The 10,396-nt window shown below is 45.7% G+C and overlaps 1 long non-coding RNA gene across 1 annotated transcript; it reads left to right on the forward strand.

Annotated features, from left to right (window-relative positions):
* Positions 1-5,317: 5,317 nt before the first annotated feature.
* LOC120722939 lies at positions 5,318-9,119 on the forward strand. The gene is made up of 2 exons (XR_005693642.1): positions 5,318-6,033; positions 8,957-9,119. It is a non-coding gene; the product is annotated as an uncharacterized LOC120722939 (long non-coding RNA).
* Positions 9,120-10,396: the final 1,277 nt, after the last annotated feature.

Consider the following 10,396-nt stretch of genomic DNA (forward strand, 5'->3'; position numbering starts at 1 on the left):
GGAGTTCTCTGCTCTGCTGATCTCAGAGGCAGAGACCATGTCTGATATCTCCTACCTCCTGTTACCAAGTGAAAGGAAACCAGAAGAGTGAGATTTATCTGTTCGTACGCTGCACGTACGAGACTGTACATGCTGCCCTGACATGTGTGGAGTTTTCCACTACTATATGAGCAGATACAGGAGGCTGTATAATCTGGTGGAGGACCTGAGCTTGAACGATAGACCAGCATATGTCCTGAATACCTGAGTGTGAGTGGAATGTCATGATGAAGCTTGTCAGACACGTGCTCTATGACGTTACAGGAGCCTGTGCCAAAGAAACATGTTTAAACAAACTCTGGAAGTTTTCTTTCCCATCAGTGAAGAAGGTAAATATGCATGTTTGAAGACTAACAGGATATGGAAGAGATGCTGCAATGTATTTACTTTCAAAGCTGTTTTTGAGCTGCTGTCTAATTTATTTCCTTGTACTCTTCACGACTGATTGATGGACTGTTTGTCCTTCGCTGCATCACCTCCTCTACGTCCTGTTCATCTCCAAACACACATATCTAACTTCTTCACGGAAAACTTTCCCATATGTCTAAGTATTAAACAAAGACAATACAAGAAAACACAAAATGAAGACTTTGGAGTGGCCCAGTCAAAGTCCTGACCTGAATACGATTGAGATGCTGTGACACGACCTTAAAAAGATGGTTCATGCTGGAAAAACCTCCAGTGTGGCTGAATTACAACAATACTGTAAAGATGAGTGGAGCAAAACTCCCCCACAGCTATAAAAGACTCGGTGGCCGTTATCACAAATACTTTATTGCTGCTAAGGGAGGCCCAACCAGTCATTTTCCCAACGCTGTACGTCCTGAATACCTGAATGTCACCTGAGACCCCATTCCTACAAGACTGCTCAAAGTCCTACCATGAATCAATGTTTCAATCTTTAATATGATCAACCTATCTCTATGTGTCTATATGTCATGGGCCTGGGTTTGTGTTTGCGTGTGTTTGGTGTGTGTGTTCTGGTCTCTCTGCAAGTCCGGGCCCGGAGAGTGATGCCCCCTGTCATGGGACTTGCCACACCTGGAACACAATCACACACCTGCAAGTGATCAGCCTCATGTCCAGAGCAGTCTTAGCAGAGTGGCTGAGCACCCGTCAGTGGTGGATCGTTGCAAGACTTCCCGTTAGTTTCCCAGCAAGTCACCTGAAGGGTGAGTCTGCCGCTATTGTGGATTTTCTAAAGCCCACCTATGTGTTTTTTCCAGGAGGACTGTGGAGATGAGAGGGCAGGAAGCACGTTAAGATAAGATAAGATAGAACTTTATTAATCCCTCGGGTGGGTTCCTCTGGGAAATTCGACTTCCAAAAAAAGCACAGCAACGACCGAAGTTACAGTTACAGAATTGTTATATATATATATATATATACACACACACATATATAAATACTAGGGGTGCAACGATACACAAAATTCATGGTTCGGTTCGGTTCGATACTTTGGTGTCACGGTTCGATATTTTTTCGATACAAAAAAATGTTCATGCATTTTTAATTTGTCATTTATTAAAATTATAAATATATATTTTAACTCAAAAGTACAGTTTTTAAATTTAACCCTAACCCTTGTGCGTGTTTTTTATTTTGACAGCGAATGCGCACCTGCGGACCACTTATGTGCAGCCCTGGTTATTTAGCTCATCATATTGCAGCCACAGAAATTCTTTTGTCCATGAAACCATAAAGCTGCACTTTCTTTTTGCCTTATAGTCTGATTTGTCATAACTTCTCCGTTTTGTGGTAAGCTTTTCTTTGGCTGTCACTTCTTCACCCTGACCTGTCTTATTTGGCTCAGCAGAACTGAAATGCTTTTACACGCTCACTCACATAAGCTCAGCGATTCTCTGCGCGATCAACCTCTCACATGTTTAAGCTTGCTGCGGGAGATTTCACTTGTCATGTTTGCATAGTAAGCTAACGATTAATAAGACGATGTCAGAGGAATTGGTGCACAAATTATCATCACTCACAGATCAGTGCTGTCGCTCTCTATACACAGTTCGCACGATTGCAAAGTGAAAGCAAAAAAACAAGCGCAAATTCAAACGCGACTTCAATATGTCACATATTGACAGTGGCTCACCGATGCCAATGACATAATTACCCAGCTACATTTCTGAAAGAATGCAAAAGCATTGACATATATTTTTCCTACAATAGCCCGACGGGCAGGGCAGAGATAGATTTTGGTAGCCCGACTGAAAAAATCGCTAGCTCTGGGACGTCGGGCTAGCGATATTGCAAGCCCTGTATCTGATTGAGGAATCACTCATCTTTGGAAAAGAGAGTTTATTACAGAGAAATGTCTCTTTCCAAAATAAAAGCTATACTATCCGCTTCTTCTGGGCTATATTCTCAGCAGCATAAGGAGAATCATGTGCTAACAGCTGTCTAAATGACTCGGCTAAAGTTAGTAGCATGCTTGTTGTTTTTGTCTTTGCACTAGGATGATGTCGGCATAAATGTGCAGTCATATTCGTTGTGTTCCCACTAGTGCTTTCAGGTTAATCTCGTTGAAATGACCTTAACGCCACAACACGGCAAATCTCCGTTAACGAGCTACCGCCGATCGCTCCGTGCATGGGGCTGGGCTAGACGGCAAACACTTTAACGAGCTAACTGCGCTAACACACTAGTTCACACCAATGTAATTGAGCATTGCATGGCACATCCAACATACTGTTTTACTTTAGTCCATGACTCGCTTACCTTCAGGGTCATACGTCACATGAAAACCAAAATAATTCCAAACGCCAGATCTGAATGAGGGTGGGGGAGGTGCCCTGCGCTCTTCCTTCTGACTATGCTGTCTGTGTTGAGCGCTCAGTGGATCTGCGCTCGACAGTGCAGCCTAGGCGGAGTAGTCAAACACAGATTCACTGAGCGCTCAACACAGACAGCATCGTCAGAAGGAAAATTGATAAAATAAATTACAAATGTTGTATTGTTCGATACATATGCGTACCGAACCGAAAGCACTGTATCGAACGGTTCAATATCGATACGAATATCGTTGCACCCCTAATAAATACAGAGACAAATATAAATAAAATATACAAAGGGGATAAATAGAATAAATAGGAATAAAAAATAAAAATACAAGTGAATTGCACATTTCAAGTATTGAGTCTATTGCACTGTTGACTATTTACAAAAAGTATTGCACAAGGTATTGTACAGTGAGGTGAAGAGGCACTACAGCTTAGTTGTCCCCCCCTCCTTTGTCCTCCTGTTTCCTGTTTCCCCTCCCTCTCCCCTCCAGAGAGGAGTTAAACAGTTTGATGGCGTGTGGGACAAAGGAGTTTTTAAGTCTGTTGGTTCTTGTCTTGGGGAGAAGCAACCTGTCACTGAACAGACTCTTCTGATTGTTTATGGCCGTGTGCAGAGGATGCCCAGCATTGTCCATAATGTCCAGCAGTTTCTTTAATGTCCTTTTCTCTGCCACTGTCACCAGAGTGTCCAGCTTCATGCCGACCACAGAGCTAGCCTTCCTGATCAGTTTCTCCAGCCTGGATGAGTCCTTCTTTGCTGTGCTGCTCCCCCAGCACACCACAGCATAGAACAGTACTCCAGCAACCACTGACTGGTAAAACATCCTCAGGAGCTTCCTGCAGATGTTAAAAGACCTCAGCCTCCTGAGGAAGTACAGTCGGCTTTGGGCTTTTTTATACAGGTGCTCTGTGTTGCATGACCAGTCCAGTTTGTTGTCCACCCACAGCCCGAGGTACTTGTACTTGTTGACCACCTCCACCTCCTCCCCCTCTATCTGAACCGGCAGTGGACCTTCTCTGGACCTCCCGAAGTCCACAACCAGTTCCTTAGTCTTTGAGGTGTTGAGTTGCAGGTGGTTTGTGTGACTCCATGTGACAAAGTTCCTCACCAGACTTCTGTACTCCTCTTCCTGATCATCCCAGATACACCCCATGATGGCCGTGTCATCTGCAAACTTCTGAATATGGCATAATTCAGAGTTGTAGCAGAAGTCAGAGGTGTACAGGGTGAAGAGAAGAGGGGACAGCACAGTTCCCTGTGGTGCTCCTGTGCTGCTGACCACAGTGTCAGACGTGATGTCCTTCAGCCTGACGTACTGTGGTCTGTCGGTGAGGTAGTCGGAGATCCAAGCCACCAGGCAGGGGTCCACCTCCATCCTGTTCAGTTTTTCCTGAAGCATACAGGGCCGGATGGTATTAAAGGCACTGGAAAAGTCAAGAAACAGGATCCTGACCGTGCCTTTTCCCCCATCCAGGTGTGAGTGGGCTCTGTGTAGGAGGTACAGGATGGCATCCTCCACTCCGACACCCGCCTTGTATGCAAACTGTAGTGGGTCCTGGGCATGTTGTACCTGTGGTCGGAGGAGGTTGAGGAAGAGCCGCTCTAGAGTCTTCATAAGATGTGACGTCAGTGCCACCGGTCGGAAGTCATTCAGCTCATTGGGCCGGTTCCTTTTGGGGACCGGGACGATGCAGGATGTCTTCCAGAGGGCGGGCACTCTCCCCAGTCGCAGACTGAGGTTGAAGACTCGTTGTAGCGGCTCCCCAAGTTCAGCAGCACACGCCTTAAGCATCCTAGGACACACCTTGTCTGGGCCTGCTGCCTTTCTGGGGCGAAGCTTCCTCAGTTGCCTCCTGACCTGATCCACTGTGATACTGGGAGATGTTTGGGAGGAGGGGAGGGGGGGAGATGTCTTACTGCTGAGAGAGGGATTGGAGGAGGGGGGTGTCATGGTGTCAGGAAGGGGGGGAAGCGAGGGAGGTAGGAGAGTGGGGAGAGGACTCTGTAGTGAAGGTGAGGGTGAGGGTGGGGGGGTTGTGGGCTGGTCAAACCTGTTGAAGAAGTTGTTGAGTTCGTTTGCCTTCTCCACAGTCCCCCCCCACTGTGCTTTTCTTGGTGTTGTGGCCTGTGATGGTTTTCACACCATTCCAGACCTCCCTCATATTGTTCCTCTCCAACTTCTGCTCCACCTTCCTCCTGTAGGTGTCCTTTGCTTCCCTCAGGCAGCGTTTCACCTCCCGCTGTGCTGCTTTCATCTCCTCCTTCACTTTGCTCCTGAAAGCCTTCTTCTTCATGTTGAGGACAGCTTTGACTTCCTGTGTTACCCACGGTTTGTTATTAGGATAACACCGTACCGTCTTAGCAGGGGCGACTGTGTCCACACAAAAGTTGAGGTAGTCTGTAAGACAGTGTGTCGCCCCCTCTATGTCCTCACCATGTGGGCTCAGGAGCACATCCCGTTGGACAGAAACATAAAGGCGAGTGGAGACACAGAGCACGGACATTGGGAAACACACATCGGGAGCACGCACGGGGATCAATTGTTGCATTCTTAGTTACTGCACTGTAAATAAACACACTGCCTTCATTCAAAGAGTCCTGCGTTTGGGTCCTGTATCTGCACCCCTGACACTATGTATCTCAGCAGTAGGTAGACCGTTTCATATAAGCCATCTCGTCTTGTGATTTGGCGATATGTACTGTATATAAAATTGAATTGAATGGAATGTCAACAACGCTGACCTGGGTGTGATGAAGTTTACAGGTAGCTGGCCACATGGAAGTCAGGAGCCTGTGCTAAAGAAACAGGTTTAAATAAACTCTGGAAGTTTTCCATCGCATCAGTGAAGAAGATAAATATGTGTGTTTGCAGATGAACAGGATGTAGAGGAGGTGCTGCAGTGAAGGACAAACAGTCCAACAGTCAGTTGTGAAGATTTCGAGGAAATAAATTAGACAGCAGCTCAAAAACAGCTGATAGAGTCTTTGTTTGAAACTCTGTGTGTGTGTGTGTGTGTGTGTCTGTGTGCACGTGTCTGTGTGCGTGTGTCTGTGTGTGTGTGTAAATAGCCAGCCTGCTCTGCAACGTTAGGCCATGAGTAGTGGTTACAGGAGTTTGTTTTTTTTTCTCAAAGATATTTTTATTGATTTAAAGCAACAAAGAAAAACACACACACAGAGAATCATTAAACAACAGACAAGTAAGTTTCACAAATTCAAATTCAAATTCAAATTTTATTTGTCACGTACACAGTCATACACAGTACGATATGCAGTGAAATGCTTGGACAACTGCTCGTGACCTAAAGAAAACAAAAAAGGAAAAGGCTATGAAAGGAAATAAATATGAAAAATTAAAAAGGGTAAATTTAACTAGGAAGGAATAAAATATAAATTAAGGTTAAAAATGAAATAACTGTACAACACAAATTAGAATGAAGGGTAAATTTAACTGAGAAAGAATAAGATAAAATATATAAATTAAAGTTGAAAATAAAATAACTGTACAACAAAATACACAATATAGAACTATATAAGAATGTATGAAGAAATAAATATCAGAATCAGAATCAGAAAGGGGTTTATTGCCAAATGTTGAGCAGGTTTACAACATTAGGAAATTGCTGCGGTGCTTCAGTGCAAACATGGTGTCATAAATAACACTTAAATAGACATGGAAAAAATAAAAGTAGGGATAAGAATTAAAAGTGCTACGTGGAAAGATATATACATGAGTGCAGGTGGTGATCAGTGCCAAACATGGAATGATGCAGTGACACAGCGTAGGGTCATGTGATAGTGGCGGGGACAGTCATATGGTTATTGTTCATGTGTCCAACAGCAGAGGGGAAGAAACTGTTCTTATGGCGAGAGGTTCTGGTGCGAATGGACCGGAGCCTCCTGCCTGAGGGGAGCAGGTCAAACAGACTGTGTCCAGGGTGAGAAGGGTCAGCTGAGATCCGAGCTGCACGCCGCAGTGTCCTGGAGGTGTACAGGTCCTGCAGAGATGGGAGTCTGCAGCCAATCACCTTCTCAGCAGAGCGCACAACACGCTGCAGTCTCTGTTTGTCCCTGATAGTGGCTCCAGCGTACCACACGGTGATGGAGGAGGTGAGGATGGACTCGATGATTGCAGTGTAGAACTGCATCATCGTCCGTGTTGGCAGGTTGAATTTCTTCAGCTGCCTCAGGAAGTACATCCTCTGCTGGGCTTTCTTGATGACGGAGGTGATGGTGGGCTCCCACTTCAGGTCCTGGGTGATGGTGGTACCCAGGAAGCGGAATGAGTCCACAGAGGTGATGGGGGTGTCAGTCAGGATGATGGGGGGGAGTGGGGCTGTGTGCTTCCTGAAGTCCACAGTAATCTCCACTGTCTTCTGGGCATTCAGCACCAGGTTGTTGTGGCTGCACCAGGACACCAGACGTTCAACCTCCCTCCTGTAGGCAGACTCGTCCCCGTCCGAGATGAGTCCAATAACGGTGGTGTCATCTGCAAACTTGATTAGCTTGACAGACTGGTGGGTGGAGGTGCAGCAGTTGGTGTACAGGGAGAAGAGCGGAGGAGAAAGAACACAGCCCTGAGGGGAGCCGGTGCTGATGGTCCGAGAGTCCGAGACATTCTTTCCCAGCCTCACCTGCTGCTTCCTGTCCGTCAGGAAGTCAGTGATCCACCGGCAGATGGGATCAGGCACATTCATCTGGGAAAGCTTGCCTCGGAGATGGTCTGGAAGGATGGTGTTGAAGGCAGAGCTGAAGTCCACAAACAGGATCCTGGCGTAGGTTCCTGGGGAGTCCAGATGCTGCAGGATGAAGTGTAGGGCCATGTTGATGGCGTCATCTACAGACCTGTTGGCTCTATATGCAAACTGCAGGGGGTCCAGGAGGGGGACCGTGAGGGTCTTGAGATGGGAGAGAACTAGGCGCTCAAATGACTTCATGACCACAGATGTCAGAGCCACGGGTCTGTAGTCATTTAGTCCAGTGATCCTAGGTTTCTTGGGGACAGGGATTATGGTGGAGGACTTGAAGCAGGCAGGCACATGACATGCCTGCAGTGAGGAGTTGAAAATGCCAGAAAACACTGGGGCCAGCTCGTTTGCACAGTGTCTGAGGGTGGCAGGAGACACGCCGTCTGGGCCAGGAGCTTTCCGAGCATTCAGATTCTTAAACTGCTTCCTCACATCTGCTTCATGAATATGAAGAGTTGTGGTGGGAGGAGGTGGTGTGAAATCCTCTTTTGTGTGGGGTGAGGAGGGGGGTGTTGTAGGTGAACGGTTTGAAGGTGGTGATGGCTCTATGGAGGGGGGAGAGGTGGGGGAATGAGTGTCCAAAGTGTGTCTATTGTTGGAGCCGTTGGAGGTGTGAAGGCTGCCTGATGGCTCGTCAAAACGGCAGTAGAAGTCGTTAAGGGTGTTGGCCAAGAGCAAGTCGTCAGTGGAGTGGGGGGTTTTAGGCTTGTAGTTGGTGATATTCCTAAAACCTTTCCACACAGAGGCCGAGTCATTCTCTGAGATCTGCTGCTGCATCTTCTCAGAGTGCTGATGTTTAGCAACGTCCACTTCTTTAGTGAACCTGTACTTGGCCTCTCTGTAGCAGTCCCTGTCTCCGCTTCTGAACGCCTTTCTCTTTTCCAGCCACAGCTTTTTGAGTTTAGGAGTAAACCAGGGTTTGTCATTGTTATAACTCACCCTGGTGCGTGATGGCACAATGCTGTCCTCACAGAAGTGGATATAGGAGGTGACAGTGTCCGTAAACTCGTCCAAGAATAACAGCAGCTGTACAGCAGCTATATACACAGCAGCTATATACACAATAACAGCAGCTGTACAAGTATTAACTGGAAATGAAGAATATAATGTCCAGTGTTGTGCAATCCACATTATGTCTTGTGCAGTGCAAATATGCTTAAAGTGATTTAAGTGATGAAGTGAAAACAATGTCCAGAAAGTCCAGTGTGTGTAAGAACTGTATGTGTGGGTCAGTACTGTGTGGTGGTGTGATTGAGAGACCGTATCGCCTGCGGGAAGAAGCTCCTCCTCAGTCTCTCTGTGTTGGTCTTCAGGGAGCGGAATCGCTTTCCTGACCTCAGCAGAGAGAACAGTCTGTTGTTGGGATGGCTGAGGTCCAGTACAGTGACTGTTTGAACTGAAATAACGACACACTCACATGTCTTGTAATTGCTTACATCAGTTTACCCCCTACCCATACCACTTAGAACCCCTATCCCTCAGGCCAGGTAGGAAAAAATAAATAAAATAAATAAATAAATAAATAAAACAAAAAGAAAAAAATAAACAAAGCGAGACAAAACAAAAACACCCACACACACATGAAAATAAAAAATACAAAAAAAACCATTGCAAATACAACAACAACAAAAATAAGACAAACACACATAACTAGAAAAAAATAAAATAAAATAACAACATTTAAGAAAAAAAAGAAGAAGAAGAAGGGGGGGAGGACTTACTGAGTAATGCTGGAAGTCAGGTTCGCAACCTGGAGGCTGGAAAAGTATTTCAGGAATTGCCCCCACACCTTGTAAAACTTACCGCTGTTATTACTAATCGCATATCGGATCTTTTCAAGGCTCAGATAGTCAAATCAAATCAAATCATATCACTTTTAATATCACATCACATGTGCAGGTACACTGGTACAGCACATGTGAGTGAAATTCTTGTGTGCGAGCTTCACAAGCAACAGAGTTGTGCAAAATACAATAACATAAACAGGCAAAATATACGAATGGCTAAATCTGAAACTAATAAATATATGTACAATATATAATAGTATATGCAAAAAAAAAATAAAAAATTTCTGGATGTGTATACTAAATGTTTTTCTACGTGTGTGTGTGTGTGTGTGTATACGCATATTTTACAAATTAAATAGAGTCAACAATAAATAAAATATATAAAAATATACAGAGTGAGACATGTGCAAAACAGTGGCATTACTGTACAGTGTGGAGTGCATAATGTTAAAGTTCCAGTAGTGAAGCTGAGGTGTCTATGAAGTGTTCAGCAGTCTGATGGCCTGGTGGAAGAAGCTGTCTCTCAGTCTGCTGGTACGGGACCGGATGCTGCAGAACCTCCTTCCTGATGGAAGCAGTCTGAACAGTTTATGGCTGGGGTGACTGGAGTCCTTGATGATCCTCCCCGCTTTCCTCAGGCAGCACATAAGGTCCCTCAGCCATTGCGTCTGGGTGGGCAAAGGGGCAGCCCTCCATCTTAGTAGGATTGCACGCCTAGCTACAAGGGAGGCGAAGGAGAGCATGCAACGCTGTGATGAGGTCAACCGTGCATCAGCCTCTCCAGTGGTGCCAAAAAGCGCAAGTAATGGGTTAGGATCCATATGGTGTCCAAGAATTAGGGACAAGGTTTGAAATACATCTCTCCAGAATCCTTCAAGGCTAGGGCACGTCCAGAACATATGGATAAGGGAAGCCTCCGCACTCCCACACTTATCACAAGTGGGGTCAACATTCGAGTGTTCGAGTGGCGAACACATAGGGATGTGGAGTTAACTAAGTTGAGTATTAAGTCCCAAGTATCCATAGACAATG

The sequence above is a fragment of the Simochromis diagramma genome, unplaced genomic scaffold, assembly GCF_900408965.1.
Source record: "Simochromis diagramma unplaced genomic scaffold, fSimDia1.1 OVJJ01000669.1, whole genome shotgun sequence".
NCBI lineage: Eukaryota > Metazoa > Chordata > Actinopteri > Cichliformes > Cichlidae > Simochromis > Simochromis diagramma.